This window comes from Dermacentor andersoni, chromosome 4 (genome assembly GCF_023375885.2).
Source record: "Dermacentor andersoni chromosome 4, qqDerAnde1_hic_scaffold, whole genome shotgun sequence".
In the NCBI taxonomy this organism is placed as follows: domain Eukaryota; kingdom Metazoa; phylum Arthropoda; class Arachnida; order Ixodida; family Ixodidae; genus Dermacentor; species Dermacentor andersoni.
In genome coordinates, this window is record NC_092817.1 from 87475972 (window position 1) to 87502981 (window position 27010).

General features: G+C 45.4%; 1 long non-coding RNA gene across 1 annotated transcript in view; it reads left to right on the forward strand.

Moving 5' to 3' along the window:
* LOC129386262 (uncharacterized) overlaps positions 1–27010 on the forward strand; it is a 141146-nt gene that overhangs the window by 111133 nt on the left and 3003 nt on the right. The window contains exon 2 of the long non-coding RNA XR_008613704.1: positions 20294–20405. This is a non-coding gene — a long non-coding RNA (uncharacterized lncRNA). The remainder of the gene's footprint in view (positions 1–20293; positions 20406–27010) is intronic.

Sequence of the window (27010 nt, forward strand, 5' to 3'; positions counted from 1 at the left end):
GGGGGGGGGGGGGGGGGTGAAGCCTCAGTAATTATTTTCTCATTTGTACCGACTCGGCCTCTGCGTGCCACCGAAACACGATTTATTGACTCATTAATCCTGTCGGTGTAAGACGACAGCGTATACGAAACACAGCGCGTTCTATTGTATGTCGTTGAACAATGCCGTGGTTCGACCACCATTCGCCTTCGCACAATGGGCATACAGTCGTAGCACGTCCCCCGTGCCCGAGGTTCTCAAGTAACGACGGCGCTATACGGCTGACGTTCAAGGATTAGAAAGCCCGAGGACGAGCAAAGAAGCAGAATTACCTCCCGTGATATCTCCCGCTACGCGTGGTGACAAATCGAGATAAACAAGTAAACCTCGCGGATGCTTCGACACACGATCGATCCCCGACGCTGGCTTTATAGTCGGCTCTTCATACTTTGCGGCTCGGCGAAGTAAGGCGGCCAAAACGCGGGGTTAGACATGAATCTTTACGAGCTCCTGACCCTATACTGGTTAAGTGTGTCGAGGCCTCGGGCATGGAAGGTACCGTTAGTAATGGAAAGCCTCCTATTCCCTCTTGTGACGTTCTTTTTTACCACTGTGTGCTCGACGCTATCGGTTCCACGTATGCTGGGCCATAAAAGCGCATCAGTGAGGCATCTGAAGGGCGGGTACGTTTCTAGAAGACGCAGCTTGCCTTGGAAGAATGTTTGCATGATCGAGAGCGCACCCTCGAGTCCCGGCTATACCGTAAACTGATCGATTTCTCTCTACCGCTTTTCCTCGAAACGCCCGAGAATTTCAGCAACAACAACAACAACAAGAAAAAAAGAAAGCCGATGCTCGTCGCGGTTAAGAACGTACACATGTTGCATCTTGGCAGAGGAGAAAGTTGCGGCATTTTCCATGCGTTACACTATTCCTGCTTGTTCTTCGAGATTCGTGGAATCTCGGCAGCTGCGCGGTAGCGTGCTGCCCTGACACTGCCTTTCAAAGAAATCCTCTGGAGAAAATGCGGGGAATGCGGGAGATGGAGATTCAAGACGATGAGCAAAGAAATCTTCTGTGATATATAGTGCATGATATCCTGGATCGGGGGAAAGCGCCGACACCTCATGAGAAAGGACAATAAATGGCGATACGCAGGACTCTCACACAGTGCACACGCTCTGCTTCAAACACTGTGCTCTCGTTGCATTCTATTATTGCGTCCTACCATTGTTAGACGCTGTCATCTAGCCCTTCCTAGGCACGAACTACGCGTGTGGAGTCCATGAATTAAAAACATCAACAACCAGCGTCTCTTGCTGCTGTAAATTATTACAAGCGTGGTATGTGTATGATAGCGCCCTTTTCTTGAATATTTAAAGAAAGATGAAGCGAACCGGAAATGTTCGAAGTAGACTTTAGTTTTACCTGGCTGCACACCACGCATATGAGCAGTGATATTTATGATCATGTTTAAACACATATATTTTTGGGGGGCCATGAACTCTTTCAAACTGCGTGTTTAGTTCACCAGAAAAACAAAAAAGAACGTAATGGTTTGTTAAGGAACTACGGAGACGACAGAAATGTTTCAAGGGTACTGGATGTTATAACTCTTCGGCTTTAAGCTCATTGTAACGGCGCATCTGGAAGCGATCGCAAGTTTCTTCCAACAATTTGCTCTCATATTTCCGAGTTACCAACGTAAAACGGACCATTAATATAAGAATGCACGCTGTAACCGTCGGTTAGTGCCGCGGTCACGGAACAATTACTGCGGCCACACGCTATACAAGGTTATTCCTGATAAGGCAAAATATTTTAATAGCGTTCGTGCAAGTATAGCGAATATAACTCCAATTGATCTGAAACCGCTGTTTCCATAAGATTAAAGTACATTTTTATGCTATTTTTGATCTTAATATTATTTCCAAGATAGTACGTACAACCTTTTGTTTAGTATTCCTTGTACTTAGACGCTTGTGTTTCTTAAAGCTTGCTCTTCGGAATATCTTGGTTATTGTTATTCGATGACGCCTAATCAATACCATTTGTACCACGCTACGTTTACGACTACGAGTGATGATGGTGCTTGTTGCAATACCCATTTGTGTATTCCACAGATTTTTTTTCTTTTTTCATACGTGACGGATACCACTGTTTTGCTGTCCTCATACAGGTGGTGGTCCCAATGATCGGAGATCAACCACGTTGATTCTGTGAACGCTAGTTCACGTGTTAATTACGGCGTGGTTTCGTTTGACTTTGTTTCTTGATCCAGTGCACTTCAAACATTGTGTCAAAGCTTTTTATCACCGCGATCATTTCGATTGATAAAGGTCATGGTTCACCGCATAGGGGCTTATCTATAATCGTTATCTATAATCTAAACCCTTATCTATAATGTATACATTAATCCTGGGTGCGATGTGTGTTGACGTGCGAGGGTGTACGCGCTGTACATGTTTATTAAAAATTGCTTTCCCTCTTGAGAGGATAGCAAAATCATGAATCTAAATGCAAGTATTTTCTTCGCGTATCTCTGAATATTTTGGAATATGCCTCGCCTCTTTGGCGCCCATCTCAAACATCCCTGATTAATAAACTAGACAAAATTTCAGAACAGAGCCGCCAGGTTCTTCTTGGGTAAGTAAGGTAGGAACTGTAATTGCACTGAAAGGAAAAAAAAAATCGGGAATCATTTTCGTCATGCCGAAAAAAAATTATGGTTAAAATTTTATATGCCAAATATCTAATATCAAAACTGGAATTCATAGCCAAACTTACTTACAACAGCCACATTATATATCTACATGTACAAAATTTGGGAATACCAGGCCAAGACGAACCTGTACGCAATTTTTCTTTTCTTTCTGAACTATCGATCAGTGGAATCGACCGGCGTCTGAAGGGCAAGAAATGTGCAGTGTGAATGAAGATGTATTCTTTTTACAAAGCTTGTAACCCCCCTGCTGTAGCGCCCTCGGGCTAAGAGGGGAAATATACGAAAAAGAATAAAATGTCCTCGTCGTTCCGGTTATTTTTTATAAATGACGAAGCAGAAAAAGACCGACAGACTAAAAATTTAAAAAAAAAGGAAAAGAAATAAAAAAACAAAGCAGCGCTGAGTTTACGCTGTCCAAACCATCCAAAACAGTAGCGCTAATCAAGATAACAAAAGTTGAAACAAACTACCTAGTAAAAAGAAAAAAGTAAGGAAAGAGAAGGGAGGAAAAAGGACGCAACGTGAGTGCTCAAAGCGTTGAATGGTAAAATGCCATTTCTTTGATGAAAATCAAATTATGTACGATCATAACTGCCCCCAATCTACGCACGAGGTCAGGTGTGCCGTCCCGGAAACTATAAGATGCTGCGCGAAAGCTACAATAACGCAAACACGTTCCCATGTAAACACAAGTATGCGCTTGGACGGAAACACGCCCTAACGATCATCGGCTTTGGGCACTCGAAGTAGGCGGGGCTTCGACGTTGTGCTCCACTGGGAACGTTAGAGAAAACACCAACCCTGCATCGTTCGCGTGACAAAACTTCATCGTTCGCTTCATCGTGGCAGAGGACGAGCCATCCGGCTTGGCGGCTAGTTCGCCCTCAATGACGAAGACAGCGCTTTCGCATCGCTACAAATGACGCTTCACGGCAATTGCCCACACAGCACAATTTGAGCACATATACGCTTTCTTTTTTCTTCTTCTTTCTTTATCTGTCAGTCCCAACTGCGAGGACATGGCATTTCAGGCGAGGCTGGCGGTGTACAGAAATCATGGAATTTCCAAACGGAAAAAAAAAAGCGCAAGTGCTTGTTTGGCAGCGGCATGTGGTGCTGAGTAGCGTAATTGCCATTTGTTAACGTAATTTGCCCCTCGCTTTCCTTCAATCCTGTAATGTCGTGCCCCTACCTCTCTTCTAGGAAGCGGAATGCTATGGTTTTGGTACACAGATTAGCGGGGACTTTGCTACTAGCGACATTTCGGAGGGAGCGGCAGATAGGCCCACCACAGGGCAACAGTAGAATGAATGAATGGATTCTAGGGTTTTACGCGCCAAAACCACGATTTTATTATGACGCACGCCGTTGTGGGGGACTCCGAGTTAATTCTGACCGAACTTGTTCTTTAACATGCCCCCAATGTACGGCATAGGGGCGTTCTTGCATTTCGCCTCCATTGCGGCCGCCAAGCCCAAGATTCGATCCCGCAACCTCGTGCACTTGCTGAGCAGCGCAACACCGTAGACGCTCAAGCACCGTGGCGGCTGCAACAGAAGAGCATCGCTGTATATGGTTGCGAGAACATCTCTTTTCATGTGGACTTTTGAGATGTTTTGAAAAATAATTAAATGCAACACAATGAATTACACAAGCTACGTCGAAGAGACCTCAGGAGGAACAAGATGTGCAAATGAGGGTTCCAATAATACGTTCCCCTGACGCCTGCTTACGCTCCGAGTAATTCACAAGCTACAGCACACGAACTCTGGAAACCTAGTGCATGCTTTCGCTTTCCAGAGCGGATGCTGATAAGCTATTTCTAGCAGCTACGATAAAATTTATCGTAAGGAGGATGACGCAAGCAGAGGACAGGGGGCGAAAATTGATAAGCTGTTTCTGCGGTACATTCGTCAGACTATGTCGCCAGTCCTAATCCCAGCGCATTACTATAATTTCATTTCAATCTCGCTGCGTTCACAAACAAACGCCGCACTGTGTACAGACAATTTCTGGTCACTGCATGCGGTCGAGAGTACATCACTGCAGCCGCGTTCGTCCTTCAAGGGCTCGATGAGCGTGCCACGAGCGTATCGCGTCTTTCCGTCACCGCTTCATGCTCTCCCACTACTCTTCCTTGAGGTCTTCACTGGATATCGGTGTTAATGACAGAGGAAGGAGGTAACAAATACAAGCTAGGACGCAGACGCAAAGCGCTGTCGTCGCTAATCGCTACCTTCGTACGTTCTTCGCCGTGACACGCACACTCCTCCGATGGTCATGGTCAAGGAAACCGTGCACCTCTCTACGGAAGAGTGTGCCTCAGGGAAAGAGAAGTGACAGCGCATCGGCAATTTTCTTGTGGTTATGTTTCTTCAACCAGAAAAAGAAAGAACAAGTTCAGCAATAATTGGCCACCATAACGTCATTCGTTACGAGTGCCGTTTTTCTTTCGTTTTTTTGCTAGGTTTCTTTCATTGGAATCGAGACCTGTTGAGCGCTTTTCAAAGTGGTCTCCAACTTCCTTAAACCAAAATGAGCACTTACTGTAATAACCCCACTGCTCAAGCTACGAGGATGCCTACTTTACTCGTATACAGGGTGTTTTACTTAACTTGACCCAAACATTAAAAATATGCAAATACCACGTAGCTGGAGAGAACCAAGGTGACGTTGTTTGCCGTCGCTTGGAGATACTCAGATTATTTTTTGCATTCCGTCTAATTACATTAGTCTTAATAAATTAATCATGTTCTCAATTATTATAATTCAATGAAAAATGGCAACGATAAAATCGTAGAGCAACACGAAAGACTTCCGATACAGCTTTCTGTTGCTCAATACGTGCTACGTAAAAGTGCTCTTCCGAGCGTGAAAGAAGCCCGCGAATACACGCAAAGTACCTCGAGCGGCCAGTCGCGCGGCAATGGTGCATGTATTCGCGGCTTCTTTCGCGCTCGAAAAAACACTATTACATAGGTTGTATTGAGCAACAGAAAGCTGTATCGAAAGTTTATCGTGTTGCTCTACAACTTTCTCAGTGCCACTTTTCGTCTAATTATAACAATTGAGAACTTGATTAATTAATTAAGACTACCTAATTATCTGATTAGGCGGGAATGTAAAAAATTAAAAAGCCTTAGTATCTCCAAGTGAGAGCAAACAACATTACCTTGGTTCTCTCCCGCAACGTGGCATTTGCATATATTTAAAATTTGGCTCATGTGAAACGTCCTCTAGTTTATTACGACATTACCGGATCGCCACGTAGCTTACACCACTTCCACAGAATCGAGCGAAAGGAACCCTTATGTTATACCGGCCCTGATTGGCTGAGCGGGCGGCAGCGCCAACACTGATTGGCTCAAAGCACTAACATGGCGGAATTCAGCAAGATGGCCGCAATTGGCAGCCTCCGTGATCGCGGTTCTAGTCGGCCCGGTATGCGTACGGGCGTCACCGACCTTTCCAGAACAATCGCTGGTCCTCACGCGGACCCGAGATTGCACATAGCGATACGCTCCGTGCGTTCTGAGGCACGCCTCTCTTGCTATCGAATTGGCGACAAAGTTCGCATTGTTTCAGGTAGAACAAGGACGTCTTGTGTGAGAACGATACCCTGATACCGACGACAATCAGGCGAAAGCGGCCGCCAGCGCAATACATGCATAGTAGCAGCCGACCGTCATCGATTTCGTCATGGATTAACATCTCCGTCGAACATGCTTGGAATCAACACAATTGAAACCTGGCTATAGGCGTTATCCAAGGCCACCTTATTATGGGCGTTATACCCCTAAACCGCGATTGCGGGGCACTTTTGCCAGCAGTGAGCTCCCTCGGTTGCGGTTGTAATAACCAAAGTAGCGTTTTAGATGTCGTGCTGAAAAAGAATTGAATTACACGATTGTTAGTCCTTGGAAATACGACAAAATAAGTCTAGTCAGTCTAAAGCTGTAGCTAGAAATAACGGCATTAAACTTCAGCCATCTTAGTGATAGATCCACATTACTGCGACAATAACTTTTACACTTGGTTAACGCCGGATGCGATGTGTGTGCGCGCTCTCTGTTTGGGTATTTTATTCTAACGCAATAGCATTAAGGGTCCCGTGTCACAGAAAATACACTGTCAGCGTCGGCGACGTTGTCCGTGAGAGACAAATCATCCCGAACCACGCAGTGTTCCGCGTGGCGCATAGGCGTCACTGAAATAATTGAATTTCTTAAAGTAAAATGCGTTAAAAAAGTCTTAAAGCACCACTTACGCACAACCTACATGTATGATAGCGTCGGAATGTAATTTGAATTTACGAGAAAAAAATATTTCTGTTGCGCGAAAACTAAATTACAAACGCATTTTCCAACTGCCGTTTGAAGTTTACAACGAAGGCGCCAAATATGCTTACTTTGTCAGCTGTTTTGTTTGGCGCCTTTGTTGTAATCATGTATAACCAACTCGCTCACCAGCACGGGCTCAGTTTGAAGTTTGGCATGGCTGTGCACAACCTCCTGGATCGGCCCACGCAAGATGCCGCGTTTCCACCAGAAAGTTCGCCTTCGTGCATAGCGCTCGCTGCCAGTGTTTCCCGGTAAGCATTACGGTTACATAAGCTGCAGTTGCCGGGAAGCGTGAGAAACAGTCATGGATGTTTGAATGTTATATCGCGTTCCACTCTTAAGGGCGAAGCTTAAGCGTCCTTCATTCTTATTTCATCGCTTTCTACACTTGTATAGTGAGCATCACCTTGACGTAACAATTTGAAAGGAACATTCTTACAAAAAAGTTATCGAGTTTATGAAGAAATCAGGCTGAGTACAAGATATTCATGTGACTTCATACGGTGCCTCTATGAATATGGCGTCAAGCTCCCGAGTCCGGCGTTATTGGTTCGATTTCAGACCGCGGCGACAGCATTTCTTTAGATGCCGAGTGTGAGATTCCTCGCGCACTTAGGTTTGGGTTCTAAAAATCAATCCGGAGCCTCGCCCATAAGGCTACTGTTGCTATGGGACGATAAGCCTTATAATTACGTACCATATTCTCGTGATAATATATAGAAAAGCCTTTTTTTACTATCGTAAATGATTTCTAAGGGGCAGTCTATCACAGTAATTCTTCTCCCGATCAAGAGTCTTGTTAGGTGAGTTGACTTTCGCGGATGGCATGACTGTGTGCGAACGTTAATTTCTATAGGGAATCTTAGTTTACCCGGCTCTGTTGAAACGCCGTGCGAAGCTCGCTCAAGAGCGAGACGTAAAGCGCAACTTGCTCACGGCAGTTCATCCTTTCGGGGGACAGAAAAACAAACTTGTCAGAGTACACAAACTAGACGAAGGAGAAGCGGCGATACAATAGCTGACGAAAAAGAATTTTTTTTTTCAGGTGCGGTTTCTTGACATTCTTCTTACGTTATTATTATGCGTAATGCTGCGGCTACGTATGCACGAGATCAGTGCAAAAATGCCTAGTACAGGTAGCAAACTTTGAAGAGACAAGAAAGGCCTCCAAAAAAGGTTATTGTTCGGGAAATTGTGAGATGTCGGTTTGAGCCATTGTGTTCAAGCCAGCCATTCAAAAAAAGAAAGGGAAAGCAAGGACAGGATAGACAGGGAATTCAACCAGATGAGCACCCGGTTTGCTACTTTACACTGGGGGTGGGGGAAAGGGGAATAGAAAGAGGGAAAAGGGAGAGAGTAAGCACTGAGTGCGTGTGGGAGGTTGCACAGAGACACTATAAACGGTCCCTTAAGCAGGTGCACTTCAAGTAGTGTACTATAGGATGAATCGCTTTTCGTGCCAGTGAGAGGAGTGGCCACGGTTCGAGTGTCTTTGATTCGGAGAACTATCTTGAGTCCAATCTGTTTAAAGTTGTCCTCAGAGAGAGGGGTTGTATGTCGTAGTGAGGGAAGGTACACAATAGGGGCTCTATGGTTTCCTCGTCCCTACATGAGTCGCACATCGGGCTCTCGGCCATTCCCAAACGCTAGGAGTATGCGTTCATGAACGCGGCTCCCAGCCACAGGCGGCACATCAAGATTGTTTCGCAGCGGGAAAGGCTAGATGGCAGTTGTAGCCTTAGCATGGGGTCTAGTTTATGCAATCGGCAATTCAAGGAACTTGAACTCCAGAAATCTTGCGAATTTTTGCGTGCAAGCAGGCGAAGTTCCCTGGCAGCGTCCGACCTCGCTAAAGGTATCGGACGCCTCTGGGTGTCTTCGTGGGCAAACCGTGCAGCCCTGTCAGCAAAGTTGTTCCCGACGAGGTAATAGTGAGCAGGAATTGATTGAAAGATAATGTTGTGCCCTCTTTCGAGAGCATGGTGTTGTACTTCCCTGATGTCGGATATCATCTGCTCGTAAGTTCTGTGATGTAATGCACACTCGATGCTGTCACGAATTACCACCCATTTCTCTGTCGGCTCTTCGGTGACGTACGTCATAGCGGCATGGAGAGCTGCATGTTCTACTGACGTAGATGTAGTCATGTGTGACAATTTGAATTTAACTTTAACCTTCTTAGCTGGAACGATGAATGTGGCAGTTGAGCTGGTAGTTGAGGTCGAACCGTCGGTATATATATGTATGCTGTCATGATACGTCTGGTGCAGTAATATGAGCGTCAGTTTCTTCAGGGCCTCAGATGGATGATTGGCCTTCTTTGTTATTCGGGGAATAGCAAAAATCACTTCATGCTGTCGCAGGCACCAGAGGGGAGATGAACGCTTCGCCGCTGGTGTATAAGATGACGGTATGCAACTCTTGATGAGCACTAATCACTTTCGAAAAGGTCGCTTGAGGTCTCTCGGCTGGTAGGGAGGCTAAGTGATGGTCGGGGATCCTTGACAGATGGCGAATATGCGCTCTGAGAGAGTCGACAGCTACGTGTGTCTGGATCATATGGTCTTCCGCGATGTCAATCGTTGGTGCAGTTTAGGTGCACCGAGGCAGCCTTAAACAGGTGCGTATGATTTGACTTTGTATGCTCTCCAAAGCGCGAATGTTCGTCTTGCATGTATTTGACAAAACTGGTAGACTGCAAAGTTGGAGTCCGGGAAACGCTGTAGCTGGTAGCTGCAACATAGAATGGACTGGCGTACCCCAGTTTTTCCCGCAGAGAAATTTGAAGACCTGAGCAATGGGAACTAACGTCTTCCGATAGACGCCGTGAGCGCTCCACAAGAGGTTGCGGTCAATGATGACACCAAGAAAGCGATGCCTCTTAACATAGGACATAGCTTGACCCTTGATTAAAACGGGATACAATGACATTTATTTGCGCGTAAAGTAAACCATTGCGCCCTTTTCGGTAGACACACGGAGGCCTTGTTCTCTGAGATAAGACGCCGTCATGGTGGCCGCCCGCTAAAGCCTGGCCCGTACCTGAGGGCGAGTCACGGCAGAGGCCCAGATGCAAATGTCGTCGACATATTTGAGACATCAACTGTCCGCGATAAGTACTCCGCTAATCTTACCAGGACGAGGTTGAACAATGTGGGGTTCAACACTCCACTCTGCGGCACACAACGGCAGATGTAATGTTCCGAAGCTGGGCTGTCTTCGGTCTGTAAGAAAAAGCACCTCTTAGTCCAATATTCCCGAAACCATTGATACATCCGGCCATCAACACCCACAGCCTCAAGTATGGCCTCATGGGTGACGTTGTCGTGTTCTCCTTTCATATATAGAAAAAGTGCCACTGATAGACGCTTGTGGCTTTTTTAGTTCTTGGACACAGGTTACGATGTCACTGACGTTGTCGATGGACGAGCGACTTCGAAGAAAGCCCGCCATAGCGTCCGGATAGATGTTCACTCGCTCTAGGTAGCATTCCAAGCGAGCAAGAATCATTTTTTCCATCACTTTGCCGACGCAGCTCGAAAGCGCAATCGGACGATCTGATGATAGATCAAACGGACGCTTTCCAGGTTTCAGAATGGGGATCAAGCGGCTTGATTTCCATTGTTTAGGAACGACGCCGTTGTCCCAAGACTCACTGTAGTAGTTGAGCAGCTCACCACATGCGTCATGTCCAAGGTGGCATAAGGCAGCGTATACGTGATGCCATCTGCTCCTGGTGACGAAGAACGCCTGCAGGTCGCCAACGCAGCGTCGAGCTCTTCGAGTGAAAATAGCACGTTCATTTCTGATACAGGTGCCTCAGGGATCTCATTCGGTGCTGCGTCAGTAATGAAGACCACGGACCCAGCAACCCATGCACAGAACTTTTGAGCCACTTCAAGTTCCGAGTGGAGTTGGTAGAGGACCAGAGCAGCAAAGGACTTTTTTTGATGCGGACATGAGCGAAAACCTCTAACCGTTCTTTATATGTGCGAGAGTGATTTTCGGGGATGCAGTGCCTGAGAAAAAGTTTTCCATCGCTTGTCTTCCAATTTATCTATACGACGCTAGACTCTCTTTTGTATGCATTGCGAATCCCTCAGTTCCAAAACAGACTTCTTGCGTCGATACCTTCTGTGCATCTGTACGCGTACCGCACGCAGCCTCTGCACTTTTATATCCGAGCCTGTTGGCCTTGCTGACTTGCAAGCGAGCAGATGAATGCTTTCATTGCTTCTGCGATAGCATCTTCAATATTATGTGAAAGGCCTTCCTGGCATGCGTCATCCATATGCTTCTTACACCTTGACCAATCAACTGTACACAAGACAGTAGAGGAGCATTGATCAACTCCACTAATCTTTATGTATGTTGGAATATACTGGCTTCCATGTGTTTCTATGTCCGTAAGCCATTGGACGCTCGAAGCAAAGCGCCGTGACACCAAAGTTAAGTCCAAGCAGCTACTATAGGTCGTGCCTCGCAGAAATATAGTGATGCCGTTATTCACAAAGCACATATCATGATCGGCAGGAAAGGAGGCAAGACTCCTGCCTCTGGAGTCAATTTTAGTGCTTCCCCATAGCTGGCGATGCGCGCTAAAGTCACCTGTGATAACCCAGGGGCCATTGGTCATTAGTAATATTTTCTTAAGTCTTTTGCCCTCAAAGTGACCAGCTGGGTATATGTATGCTCCAATTACTGTAAATGACACAGCCTTGTTTTTGACATGCAGGCCGACATATTGGCTTTCGTCATGAGGCTCTACCGCGTTAGCAACATATGTAAGGACCGTGCGGATGCAGATAATTACTTTGGTGCGCGCACCGCATGTGGACGAGACGAATGGTTTGTAGCCAGCCAGTGTGAGTTGAGTTGATGTATTTCGTTCGCAAATGTCAAGTATGTGGAAGCGATTTGTAAAAACGAATTGGCGAAAGTCTGTTGTACGGGTCTTGAGACCTCTGGCAATCCATTGAATGATCGACGGACTTTTAGCTTCAACGCGGAAGGGGACTATTGGTCGAGCCATGGTGCTTAAACGATACTAGCAAGCACTGGATTTAGTGTATCCAGTATTTGCAGAGCACTTCGAGCTGCTGGTGTTTGCAGCTTGTTCAGTATTATGCGGATTGCATTATTTAGCCATTGCAGCATTACAGCCACCTGCTCGTCTTGGTCGGCCAAATCACCAACAGTAGACGTCGGGGGTTGTCCACCAAAAGTTTCCTCTGATTCTGTTGGTGAATGCTGTCGTTTTGGTGGGGCCGGTCAAGATTTGGCAGATGTGGTGTTCTCAGTGGCCTGGTTCTTCGTGGTTCTTTCCACAGTGCCTGGCCTGGGCAGTAGAGGAGGAGATGGTGTTGTAGGAAGTGGCATGCGCGTCGCAGAGGCAACAACCTTCATTGAGGAGCGTCGGCGACGGGAACGTCGCTTCCTGAGTTTATTGGCAGCTTCGAGATGAGATGAATGATCTCTAACCATCTCTTTCAAGATGGCCATTTACTTCTAAACATGTGGGCAATTCTTCAATGAAGCTTCATGTGACCCGCCGCAGTTCGAACACTTCATTATAGTCGCACCACATTTATCTGCAGCGTGGAGCTCGGCGCAGCAGGGGCATGCTGCCTGATTTTCGCAGACACTGCTCACGTGTCCCAGTTTCATGCATTTACGGCATTGAATAGGTTTCGGAATGAAAGGCTGCACTGCATGCCTAAAGTGTCCCACCTTAACATGCGAGTGTATATATTTACTCTTGAATGCAACCTTCACGCAGCGTGAGCTGCACTGCCGAGTAACCTCAACAATGACCTCATCATTTGCTGGCTTGATAAGAATCGGCAAATCGTTATTAAGAATGGCGACGTCTACGTCGTAGATAACGCCGGTGACTACGTCATATCGCAGAGGGATGTAAGAGCGCGCCTGAATACCATCGATGTCCGTTAGGCTTCGTAGAGTGGTCAGAGCCCCCGCATGCTGGACACGAACCGCCAGTAGATTTTTTCGGGTGTTCACTAGAATGTCCGATATTTCGTTTGGCACGAGGGCTTCCAGTGATATCGACACAAATTGCCTGTTAAGTAGCTTCATGTTGACGATAGGAAGCATGGGCACAAATATGATGGTAGTGGTGTCCGGCATCTGCATGTGTCTTAGTGTTTGCGTGCTTGACGATGAAGATGTCCTGCTGTTTGTTCTCTTCGCTCTGCCGCTCTGCACAAGCTGGAAGTCGTCATCTGAAGGGTCCTGATTGCTGAGAAAGTAAACATGGGTGTCCTCGCTGTCGCTGTCGCTCTGCTGACCGATCCGCTTCCCGGAAGCGGTCGCCGCTGACGCCGCCGTCGCCCGCAGACATGCGGGGTGGTCCGCAGTTAGATTTTGGCAGGAATAAGCCGGAGCTAGAAAGAACAGCGCTGTATGTAAAAAAAAAAAACTTCGTCGTCTTCACGTCATTGAAATTTTATTTGAAGAGTAGGGGTTATAGAGAGCTATAGAATAGGAGTTCACTACAGGCGGTAAAAAAACAAAACATGGCGACAATGACGGCGGTAATATGATGATGATTATTATGATTATGGTGATAGATAAGCTTAAAGGCCACATGAAGAACGACTCGCGGCATGTAGAAAACAAGAATACGTGCCCTAATACACAATGTAGTTGTGCTACTCACTTATGTCATTCATACGCCTAACATATATACTTTAGAGGTCTTCAACAAGGCATGCCGCAAGAAAGAGGTGACGCTGTTGCGTCTATTTTTTTTAACTCTCGCCAGCTAAATAATGGCCACTTGCCGTGTAGCTTAAGTCGGACGTTGAGTGAAATTTAAGTCTTAAAACTGGGCGACACATGCGGGACCGTCAAAACGACGGACGACAATTCGTGGTCGCTTCGACAACAGCTTCCCAATTTCCGGGTTTCATGAACTCCCCGTTATCTTTTGTTCTTGTTGTTCCGCGGTGTTTCGCAACACAAGTGGCAGAAACTAGAACACGTCGCCGCTGTATTGCTTCGTGTGCATTAGCTAGGGCGTACACGTGTCCTCTTAAGTAAGCTGCCGCATCCGTTACCGAGCAAATGCGCAACATTGTACAGATGAAGGCAAGCCCCTGCAAGAGCCGGCGCTAATGAGACCGATGTTACGAATAAGTGTCGTTCACCGTAACTGTAATACTTTTCGTCGAAATCTGGCAGGCCTCAAAACAGATGGATATAAACGCTCTGCTCTGCTTCGTGATGGCGGGGTCTCATGTGAGCGACAGTGAAACCGTGCGTCATCGTTGCTACCATAGCTGATCAATTAATTAATTTACGTATTTGTATTTTCATCCCCACATTCTCTATTTCAAACGAAGAGTAACCAGATCGATAACTTATTTGGTTGACTCCGTTCATACTGTTCGTTGCTGCGTAGCCTTCCTTAATGAAAAGCTAGCCTGCTGACTTGGCATGGAATCAAAGCTGTAATGCGAAGAAATAATAGCCGTATCGATGAGAAAGCGCGCAGGGCCTGCTGTTCACCAAAGTTCGGTAAATACCAGCGAGATTCGCGGTTTCTTCAGGTCGAGATCCGAGAACTCGGCGAGGTTCATTCGAAATCATGGCGTTATTCGCTTTCTTCACGTGTTGCCTGGGAAACCATCCAGCTGTTTTCCTTGGAGACCGGGTCATTTCTCCGCTCCGCTCTTCCCTTTGTGCCGCGCAGTTTGACAAAGAATTCAATAAAGTCGAACGTGCGGTAAGCGAAAGCAGGTATTCTGCGACTTCTCACCAATGGGAAGCACGGATAAATGAAGTTTTTATGCCGACGAAGCGGCCACTGTTCCGAGAAGCCTGGCATTCTTCAGACGGCTATTAAACTGAATATACAGGGTATTGAACACTTTCAAAAAGATTTTAAATATTGCCTGTGGCAGATAGCACAATTCTTGCCCATGAGCTGGTCTACTTGTAAAAGCGGACATTACTTGCACAAGAAGTTGAAATACATTATCAACTAATTACCAAAGTTCACTTACTAAGTTTTCAACTAATTACGTTATGGCGCTTATTATGATTTGCTCATTTTTGCCGGGTGAGATTCCAAGGCATATCCACTTGAAAATAATTGTGTGGATGACACCGTTTACGAGATGTGCGCCGTCAAACTTGTAGTAAATATGCACAGTCATTCCACTTACTTTTTTAACAAAACATCGCTTTATGCACTGAAGCAGAAAATAACTGGAACGCCAATGCATCTCTCCGCAAAGCTCGGGAACTGATATTTCGAAACTGGTGTCATGCTGATAATTCGTTCTAAGTAGATCCGCCTTGCTAAATAAATCACCCGGCTAGAATTTTTAAATTGCAATATTTGCCTAAGGCAATTAAAAAAAATTAGGGGGAAGCAGTCGCTGAAACACCCGGCATATTGCCAACAGCCCCACGTGCGACACATGTAACATCGACGAGACGCTAGCACACATTATCTGTGTCTGCCCGCGGTACAGTGCTGAGAGAGAAGTGATGTGCAGAGTACTGCACCAGTTGGACAATCGTCCACTTTCAGAACTTAAAGCTTTAGGCCAATGCTCCGAAAGAACATCCGCGTTGAAGGCATTACTCGCGCTACTAAGGTTCTTGCGGTCCACGGGGCTTCACGACAGACTCTAAGAATGACGCCCCCTACCGCTCTGTAGTGTACGCGCTTTGTTCGTGCTTGTCTCCCTTTCTTTCTATCTCCCCCTTCCACTCTGCTTCTCTTTCTATCCCCCTTAACCCTTCCCCCTGCGCAGGGTAGCCAACCGGAACTATCTCTGGTTAACCTCCCTGCCTTTCTCTGCATTATTTTCTCTCTCTCTCTCTCTCTCTCTATGCGTGTTGGAGCCATTGTGTTTATGACGACGTATACAGAAAAAGTAAAAAATTTAAATATGTTGCGTTCAGACAGATGGCATCTTATCAGAGAATCACATTTGTTCTGGATTTTTCTAAGACAATGATCTGGGACGCAAAATGTCAAATGTTTAGGGGCTTGAAATGGATGCGAATCAGTTGCTAAGAACCTCGAACCGGAGAGTTATGGCTTTGAGGTTTACCTTTGGGAGAATCACACTATTGTTTTCATGATATCGTTGACTGGCTCGGCTTAGGAATCGGAAATTGGTAAACCGTAACGTCATCCTGATTTAGATCGCGATAGTTGCGAAGCATGCGCCAAACTATTCGCAGTAATGAAAGGTAAGTTGATTTAGGACACTCGACATTGAATACGTTACGAACAAAGTTTTGACACCATCCAGAATAAAACATGCATATCCGCTACTAATTTAGGCGGAAATGTTCTCTTGGTATTGTCTTACTTGTTTTTGTTAGAGCTGCTTTTGTTTATGCAGATAATCTATACTGGAACGGACACATTATTTTCGTAATGAGTCCATTTCTTGCGACATTCCATTTAGAAAATCATCCAACCACGAGTCAGAGTCGAACGCCGCTTGAGGAGTTTGGTGCAGCAAACTTTTCGTGTTGCCTTATTATCACTGACTTTAAATTATGGCATACCATAGACTTGAAGACTCTAAGTCTGCTATTTGGTATAATTCAGTAAAGTATCCTATTACATATAATGTAGGCGGCTTCCATACTTAGACATACATTGAGATGACAGATTAAACGATGTATTCGATGGCGCTAGCACACTCATAAAACAGCCAGTATTTGCGTGATATCATAGACCTATTTTCGTTTATCGATGCAATTTCTACAATTTCCTTAAAAAAAACGCCAACATTCAGTTACGTTCACTCTCACTAATTTGTCAATAACCGTAACTTTCACGCCGCATAGCCTCACTGTTCGCCCTATGTACACCAGCTACATGGCCCGTATTCGCAAAAACGTTCTTAATTTGAAGTAGTTAGCAAAAGCAGACGCCAGCAAATTGTGACGTCGGTCATAATACGGCTGACATCGTGATATGAACCGCGAAGGCAGACCGCCATTGACATACGGCATTTTCGAACAAGCACACTGTGAATTCGACCTCAAGGCCCGTATATAGAGGAAGCTGTACAGGCTAGAATTGTTCTCAAAGAGCGAATTACAGGCACTCGTTATGCTGGACATCACCTGTTATCGAAAGCGGTCAGAAAGCTTACAGAAAGAAAGAAAGCTTACAAGAGATCCACTCTGTGTATTCCCGGGGCTCATAGTCCTAAAAAGGAATTCTTGCATTAGAGCTGTTCGCAACAGCAAGTGTCAATTAAGGGTGACATCAGACATATTATTTGTAAACGCGGCTTGTCGATCGCAAGTAACCCTTATGAAGAAAAACCTTCGGGAGTTCGGCCCTAGATCCCTCGTCAAATCGAAAATAAACGGAAGAAATTCAGGGGGGCTTATTCGTTATTTTTTAGCTGACACTGAGATCAGCAAAGCAGAAACTGGCGCGTACGCACAGACGGCACGCCGCAGCGTTGACGGTGCTTTCGTAGGCGCTCAGCTTTGGAAAATTTGAATATAGTGTCGGTGGCCATTTTAGCATACAGTGGCCACACTTGATAGGTGTTGTGGCTGGAAGAAGATAGTTTCAAATGACAACGCTTGATATCTTTTGCTGTCAACGTAGATGGTAGTACAGGCAGCCCTGTAAAGCAAGCTACCTTAGCTGGTGCAATGTTGGTTAACGGACCGCGCCCTCTGCATTTGCTGTCCCTAACGACAACACAATGTAGCACTTAGAAGAAGCATACTGTCAAAGTTTCGCTTAAAGCTGACAGCGGTAAGTGAATGAGGGCTTCACTGACAAAGTCGGTTGTCCCAAACATTTCAATTAAGCTTACCTGTGCGGGAATGCGCGCGCTGGAAAATTTATGTTTATTCACGATATTCGCGCGTTTTCACAAGGAAACTACTACACTATAGGGCAGGTTTGGTGGATGCAGATGTTTCTTTATTTCTCCGGTGGGCCACTCGCACGCAGCACTGCGTCGATAGCATTTTCTAGTTTGTTATTTGGTTTGTTCATGCGTTGATTTGTTGGTTGTTTATTCGTTTAGTTCACTTACTCATACGTCCGTATTCCCAATATTTATTTATTTATTTATTTATTTATTTATTTATTTATTTATTTATTCATTTATTTATTTATTTATTTATTTATTTATTAGTGTGCCTACGACGTTACTACCAGGTGTCCTGCGATGAGGTTGTGAAATTTTTCGTTGCAAACACCATTATATCTACTTGGGTTTTAATTACCTGTTGCTGCGAAGCAAACCTGTACGAGACCAGTTTGAGTCTTGTAGCCTTCTCGCATAGCGTAAAATTTTGACAAGCAGGTTAACGACGGCTATGCCACAAATAGCTGTAGAAAAACTTGCTGAGTAAATGTCAACAAAAAGGGACTGCACGAAATAAGGAATCGCACAAAAAAAGGCACAGGCTATTTCTTTTTTTCGGACGTTCGGTTTGCAGCAAGCACGCCTGTCCGTTCTGTCGACAGTTTCAGCAGAATGGCGAAACGATTGAGAAAGTGAAGTGAACCTTTTATAAAGGCTTCATTTTTAACGAGAAAACAAGAAATACAGGTAATACAATAGTGTGCACCTTAGAACTACAAAAGAATGTCAGAGGAAGAAAGCGCTGTTCCTTTGAGCGTGTTTCGGTTTTTTCAAAAAGAACAAAGTGCCACCAACAAACTCTTCTGTACCCCAAATTAACATAATCAAATGGTGTACTGTTTGTTGTTGACTTGTGCCAGGGAGATAAGCTGCATTCATTACACAAATGTTTTATAAGTTCATTTCTGAAGAAAGCAAACCTGGCTCGTCAGAAATATGATTCAGGTGTTCACCATGCCCGACAACTTTCTAAATGATGTCTCGTCAATTAATAGCTAAGTTGAGTGAAGTTATTTTATAAAATAATTGGGCAACATGAAAATATATACATCTCGAAGACAAAAAGCTCAGTCAAATCTACTTTACTTGGTTCTTCACTAAATTTTAATCGCGATGAAAGACGTGTGCTAAAGCTTGTATATATTTACGTGAAGTCATTTGTTTCAAGTCTGTTATTTTCCCTTCTCACAGTCAGCCGTTGCTCTTCCTGTGATGTGTTAGTGTGCGAAATATTTTAATGTAACATATTCAGATGTATTTTGTGTATTCGCACGCAAGCCGCTTCAAGTGTTCATGTGTTCAAATTTGGTTGTTACAAGGGTATGCTTAAGCCCTGCCTTTTGAGTCGCTTTGCCTTCTACCTATAAACTTAAGCCGAAAGTGAAGATCGCAATGCTCGTTTTGATTGAATTCATATGTATAGGTTTTTTCAGATGTATTTACACTGCTAGAGTGCTGTAGGTACTAGCCTATGTCTCCAGGTTCGATGTAGTGGTGCCTTATGTACTGTAATAATGTTTCATGTGCACGCATCTTTAGTGAAAATAAAAATACTTCAAATTTATCAGTCTCTTATTTGCTTTTGTTTGTGTTTGGAAAAGTTATGAACAGGCACCGGACATGCAAGTGTGAACAGCAAAGCAATTTCAATATATGAATAAATATCCACTAGCCCAACGAAACGTCAATCACATTTCAATGGTGACTTCTGAAATCTCCATGCCATCTCAACTGGGCCACAATGTACTTTTCAGTGCTGTGGCAATAATAACTCAACAACAGGTCAACAGAACTACCTCAATTTAGGTTCAACGCAGAATCAGTGATAACCCAACAACCATTCAACAAAACGAACACTGCGGGCCGTCTAAGCACAATGGACTTTCAATGGTAACTTAACAATTATTGAAGATTGAGATACCCAAAGGTGTTTCAATTAAATTTCAGTGGCCAATATTCAAGAGCGCTCAATACAATAAACCCAACAATTCTCCAACAAACTCTCAATAATTCCTCATAAAAACTCAGCATTGACCAACGATATTTCAATGCCTTCTCAATAATTTTTTGTACGGGGTACGTACCATGACCATATATTTTCTTGCTGTTTTTTTTCCAGCCTCTTCCACCCATGGTCTGTCTCGCACAATTCTCGGCATTTCAAATAAGAGCGTTCTCTCTCTACTACACATCGAGTCTAACGATGGAGCTTTTATCCATGTGCACTAACTTTCGAATATGAAAATGTAGATTGGAATGCATTTCCCTTATATTGCAGGTCATGTTCTTTGAGAACATCCAGGTTTAGTTGTGTAAAAATCTTTATATTAACATATTTTTCTTTGTCTTTTCAGTATCGCAATGGCAATATTTATCTTGGAGAGGAGCGAAATGGAGACGAGCGCAACCTGTCCTTTACAAATAGAACATCGGTAACGGCAACGTTCTTCTGGTCCAAGTGAAAAGGTACCCGCAGCTGACATTTTCTCGAAATACTGCTGCATCCTAATACAAAATTAACAACTCTATTCTGCCCTCTGTCACTTCCTATAAATATTTAGGGTTCACATTACCAATAATCTGTCATGGCAAACTGACATTGAATACGTGACAAACTCTGCCAATCGAACACTAGGTTTTTTACGTCACCATTTTTCTCGCGTGCCCTCTTCCCTAAAACATTAGTAAGGTCTAAACTAGAGTATGCTTTTGGGATCCCTCTACAGCACAGTTAACATACTTATTTGAAGCCATTCGGAACCGCTCTGCGCGTTTCATTGTATGAAATTATTCCCGCAGTGCGAGTGTATCCGCCATAAAAACTAGCCTTCATCTGCCAGACCTATCACCAAGAAGGAAACTCGCCCGGTTATCACTCTTTCATAAAATGTACTATACTAACTGAGAAATAAAAAACAACGTTTTTATATCACCCCCTTATGTTTCATTGGGAATCGACCCCAACGTCAAAATGCAAGTACCAAGTTGCCGAACAAACCTTTTCTTCAATTAATTTCTGCCCAAGACAGCATCCGAATGTCACCCCCTCTCCACCTCGGTCGCCAGCAATCCGGTTCTTTCATCCTTTCAGACTGCTACATCTAACATTGTATAATGATTCACCGCTCCTCTCTGTAACGCCATCAGGCGTTGAGAGTATTCTAAATAAATAAATAAATAAATAAATTGCTGCAAGGCGGCAAAAAGGACAACTTAACAATTAGTATGCACCGGTGGAAAGTCCTCGCGGAGTGTGTTATTCAGAACATGTTCCAAAAGCCGTTATTGGAGCCAGTGCTTCTCCTTCGGAAGTCGCTACTCGGTGTGACAGACGTGGTACTGCTGAGGCTGATTGGATTGTTGTTATTGTTGTTGTTGTTGTTGTTTGAGACGAAAGCATCCATATACACAGACGGATAGGGAAATGGGAAGGAGCAGGCTGGCAAGTACCATTGAGAGGGGCATAAAGCCTGCCTACTCATTAGTAAGGCGGAGATAGAAAAGGAAGTTGAAAACAAGATGAAAGGAAGTAAAGAAGAAAGAAACAGCATGGATAGTTGTGAAAATACAAAGCATTCAAAACTTGAACGAGCTGTTCTGAACTCTTAGCACTTACCTTACTTTACTCGCTTTATTGGCGAACACATTCAACCATTTAACATCTTCAACTGGACATCGTACTTTCAAGTATTTAGACTACCTCATTTTGGGGATGAACGAAGGAGCAGTTAGAGGGACCGGGTCGATTTTTGGCAGATTCCCTTCGTCTTCTCAAAGCACAAGGTGCGTGCGTTCTACAAGTGACCACCGACTCGACTAGAAACTGACAAATCTCCTATGTGTTTACGGTGTCTGCGAAGCTGCCGTGCAACCGCTAGTTCTGGAAGAAGTCCAGCCGACGCCACGGCAACGTGTGGCTTACGGCGTTGCCGTTATAAGTGACGCTCTCACGCAGGCGGTGATCGAGTCTGCGGCGAAGAAACAACAAAAACCCGTGACGCTATGTTGCCACAAGGGCTGAGCCTTCGCGTGCTTCACCAGGTCAAAACGACTACAAGTGCGCCGCACTTTTACGAAAACGAAGTAGCGCCCAAAGTCGGGGGGGGGGGGGGGGGGCGGAAACAGTATACACCTGCCGACGCCGAACTGGCAACATGCCAGCGTGCGATGCTCGGCCATATCGGTCATCCGGGTGGCGACAAACGTTGCTTTCCCGTGAATGCCGCACCTTGTGCGTCGTCCCTGAAGAAGCGACGTATACGACTGAGGAAAGAGAGGCGCTCGTCGCAAGTCAATACTTCCGAGATCGAAGAGGGACGTGATGTTATATCGTTAGACGTCATAGGAAACCCTGCGTCAAGCTGGTCCAAACAGTGTGTCCTCGCACGTAACCGATGCCTGAGAGTATGTCGATGTGGACTGCGCATGCTGCAGTCAGCAACCTCGGAATCTACATTGACTAAATATACCGGCCTCCAACATATAAATGTCGCGGAAACTTGCATTTAGCGCCTCGTGCCCGTTGGAGGCCTTCGCTAAACAATCTTCTCGGAATCCACAGACATCGTGCCGGAAACGACCTCGCTTATTGAACAGTCAGCACGGCTTTGCGCACGGCATTATATATGCTTCCCTTGTGTCCGCCTTACTCAAATTGACGCATGTAAAATTTTCATTACCTACTGGTGTGAGCAAGCTACTAACAGATTCGTTAAGGCACGAAGTAAAAACTGATGCGACAAAGATATAGAGAACTGTTCCACAAACTTTATTCTATAAAGCAAGCTCACATTACTTAATCCGATCAACAGCCCAAAGAGTTTCTCAAACACAGAAGTATTGATAAACAACTCAAGTTTAGAAACCCCATTTGGCGTCCGGTGCGGTGGTATTTAGCTTGATCTGAACCTTCTGACGTCATAACCGTGTGTGTTTCGGCAAAAGCTGAACGTTCGTTTTCATCTCATACGAAAACCCCGAAAAACGAGACTCACCACGGTGAAACGGGATGTCTGATCATCGCATTCCGACGTGTCTCAGAGCATTGATTTTGCAGAAGACCCTGCCGGTTCGGGGTCGCTTTGGCTCGAAGTTTAATCGATCACATAAACAATCAGCTGATCCCCTCGCAACGACAAAGGGTTCAGCGGTGAACCACAGGGGATATGCGACAGTAAACGCCCGCCTTTGTTTGACGCCGTGGTGATTGCTAAAGCTCTCTCTTACAGCTAAGTGCTGTCAGCAGCACAAAGCAATGAAAATAGAACCACGCAAGAAATCTATGGGCTGCACGTTCAGTAGAGTACACTCGGAGGTAACTGGCAATCGTGTTCCGTTGCGGAGGAGCTTCCGTTGACACATGCCGTAACGCACCGCTCCCAGGCTCAAGTCTGCCGTGACGAGCGCTGGATAACTCCTAACAGACAATATCCGAAGCGCGCGGGCACGCTGGTGACTTTACCTGGGGCACGCTGGTGAAAGGAACGCTGGTGACTTTACCTCGGAATCACGTTTCCGCGGACTACCGCGGGCTGCTCTTTCGAGACAGCGTGCTCTCAACACTCCTCTTCAGGAAGGCCTGCTGCCGAAACTTGCACCACTCGCTATACGGCTGCATGCTTTGCTTCAGCAAAGCTTTCTATAATCATAAATTAACCCCATTGCCAAGAAAAAGACCCTGTACTACTGGCCCCAAAGCAGCCTCTGACCTTATGGTTCATGTTGGTGAATGGTTCAGACGAAAACAACATTATAACGCGGTGGCATCGGTGCAATCTACAGACTTCTGCAGTGACGAAACATGCGTCTCATTTCCTTGCCTCTCAGTATGATTCCAGCGACAGCAGGGAATTATTCAGGTAACCCACGTCCCATTTGCTACACGTCAACGTATGAATACATTCCAGCTTTTTCGTTTCACCAACTTACGTCTCCATTTTCTGCTATCCCTAATGCAGAAAAAGGTGTATCTGTAATTTTTTCGAATGTATTACGGCTGTCGCAACGTCCACCTCTCGCCGGAGCTCCTGCACAACTTGACGCTTACTTACCGCATAACATCGCGACGCACTCTGCACTTGCGTGGATGAAGCGCTAACCACCGTCGTACAAAAATAAAGTATGAAATTAAGGCGGTATAAATCAAACAGAATTAAAAATACGAACATGCCCACGTACAATATAACGCACTTTTGCCCCACAAAAAAAAAAAAAAGCCAGCACGTTTCCACCTCGCTACTCGTTCACACGCTGATGTCTGCGCGCGCATATAGCACATCGAACGTCATCAAGCGAGCCGCCAGTGACGGTGGCCTTCTCAGTGATTCGCCCACGCAGCCTTCACGTGTACATAGCCGGAGGACGACCAGATCTTTCCGTCCGCTTTCGCAAGCCGCAATTACGAGAAGTGCCGTACAAAAAGTTCGCTGCTTTCATAAACAACATTGCACAGTAACGTCCCGTCTACTCCACTCGAAGACGACAACACTCGAGTTGTTTGTCCTGTCCCGCGCGTCCCCGTCGCGTCTCCGCGTAATACTCTGTCGATGTGGGCCGAGTACAACGCCTTTCGTGCTTACCAAACACCAGAGCGTGGCGCGCGGTTGTGTCATAGCCGCAGTCCCATGCGTCACGGCAGAAGTGGGCAATCATTGGCGAACACGTCACACAATTCTCCCTCACGTTTGCGCATTGAGATGGCGGGCCCGTGGCCGTCCACGTGAATGGGACGAGCGGAAAAACCAATGTGTAGCGTCCTTGTCCCGTTGGTTCACGTGTTTCTCTTGTTCCACATGTGTGCTACCGCTCCAAGGCACTTCCTTACTTTATGTTTAGTTTATGTTTTGCTTCCGCAGATGCACGCGTCAGCAAAAACAAAATTCAGTAAGGGTTTAGCGGTAAATATGTGAGAAGTATGACAGCGAGACACAGAGAGTGGCAGAGATAGACAGAGAGAGAGAAGCAGGAAGTTAAAATGGGAAGCCTATGCGCATGAGGGGGCAGCTAAGTGCCTAGGTTAAGGAGATAAAGAGCAGGTAATACGGAAAAGGCTAGCTTCACACTTTGCTTTTATAGCACCAGGGCACCGTCAAAACTAAAACGGGCACTTCAAAAAAGTGGGAGATAAGGGCTAGGTATAGACGGCGGTGCCGGCCTTTCTTTCGCCTTTTATGTTTTACAGCGAAGCTGTATACCTCTACCATCCAAGGAAATTTTCGTGTCGTTGTGGTAAGCAAAAAACTTCGCATACGTGGCCCGATCCCGAAGATAGTGCAATGCCGGGCCGACCCGCGGTGGAGGTGAAGCAGGTGTTAAGCACACTCCAGCAGTCATGGAGGCATTACGGAATCAGAGTGTAGGTGAGCCGTATGTAAAAATACTGAAAGGTATCTATAGCGGCTCCACAGCCACCGTAGTCCTCCATAAAGAAAGCAACAAAATCCCAATAAAGAAACGCGTCAGGCAGGGAGATACGGTCTCTCCAATACTATTCACAGCACGTTTACGGGAGGTATTCAAAGACCTGGATTGGGAAGAATTGGGGATAAAAGTTAATGGAGAATACCTTAGTAACTTGCGATTCGCTGATGATACTCAGGAGACCAATAGCAATGCATGCTCACTGACCTGGAGAGGCAAAGCAGAAAGGTGGGTCTAAAAATTAATCTGCAGAAAACTAAAGTAATGTTTAACAGTCTCGGAAGAGAACAGAAATTTACGATATGTAGCGAGGCACTGGAAGTGGTGAGGGAATACATCTACCTAGGGCAGGTAGTGACCGCGGATCCGGATTATGAGACTGAAGTAATCAGAAGAATAAGAATGGGCTGCGGTGCGTTTAGCAGGCATTCTCAGATCATGAACAACAGGTTGCCATTTTCCCTCAAGAGAAAAGTGTATAACAGCTGGGTCTTACCAGTACTCACGTACGGGGCAGAAACCTGGAGGCTTACGAAAAGGGTTCTACTTAAATTGAGGACGACGCCACGAGCTATGGAAAGAAGAATCATGGGTGTAACGTTAAGGTATAAGAAAAGAGCAGATTGGGTGAGGGAACAAACCCGAGTTAATGACATCTTATTTGAAATCAAGAAAAAGAAATGGGCATGGGCAGGACATGTAATGAGGAGGGAAGATAACCGATGGTCATTAAGGGTTACGGACAGGATTCCAATGGAAGGGAAGCGCAGCAGGGGGCGGCAGAAAGTTAGGTGGGTGGATGAGATTAAGAAGTTTACAGGGACGACATGGCCTCAATTAGTACATGACCGGGGGTACTTGGAGAAGTATGGGAGAGGCCTTTGTCCTGCAGTGGGCGTAACCAGGCTGCTGCTGCTGCTGCTGATGATGATGATGGTGATACGTGGGCCGATCGCGAAGATAATGCAATGCCGGGCCGACCCGCGGCGGAGGTGCAGTTCGCCATTAAGGGGCCCGCATACACAGCTTCGCTGGTCATCCTTCCGCACAGAGTGGAAGGGACTTCACTAAGACTGTTCCTTTTTTTTTCTGACCGGCTTATATGAAACGATTTTGGCTGAGTACTCGCAACACGTTATGTAAGCGGGATGACGAGTATCTTGAACGCGTTCGCAAGCAAGAAATCATAATAAACCGTGGTAGAGGAACCAAATGTCTAGAGTGGCCGGGTGATGGAGCGTTACGCTCTGTAACACAGGTACAAGTAATATTTATTTATTTATTTATTTATTTATTTATTTATTTACTTATTTATTTATTTACGATACTGCTACTCACATTGAAGAGCATTGCTGTTGGGCAACGCCTTAAACTGCGAGTAATATTAGTACCAAGCAATTAAGCAGAAGTAAACGTAAGCAATCTCTGATATAATTGTAAGCATGGACTTTCAGATGTAGAGTGATAATGTTTAACGGAAAAAAAGGAAAACAACAAATGTAAAAAAAGAGATTAGCACTGCAGTTCGCGGCCCAATAGAAATACGTTAACGACGAGCTTAGAAATATAAAATGTGATACCTTTCCAGTTAACGACAACCAACGCTGTGCAAAAAGAAAACTCGACATTAAAACACACGAACGTAGATCATT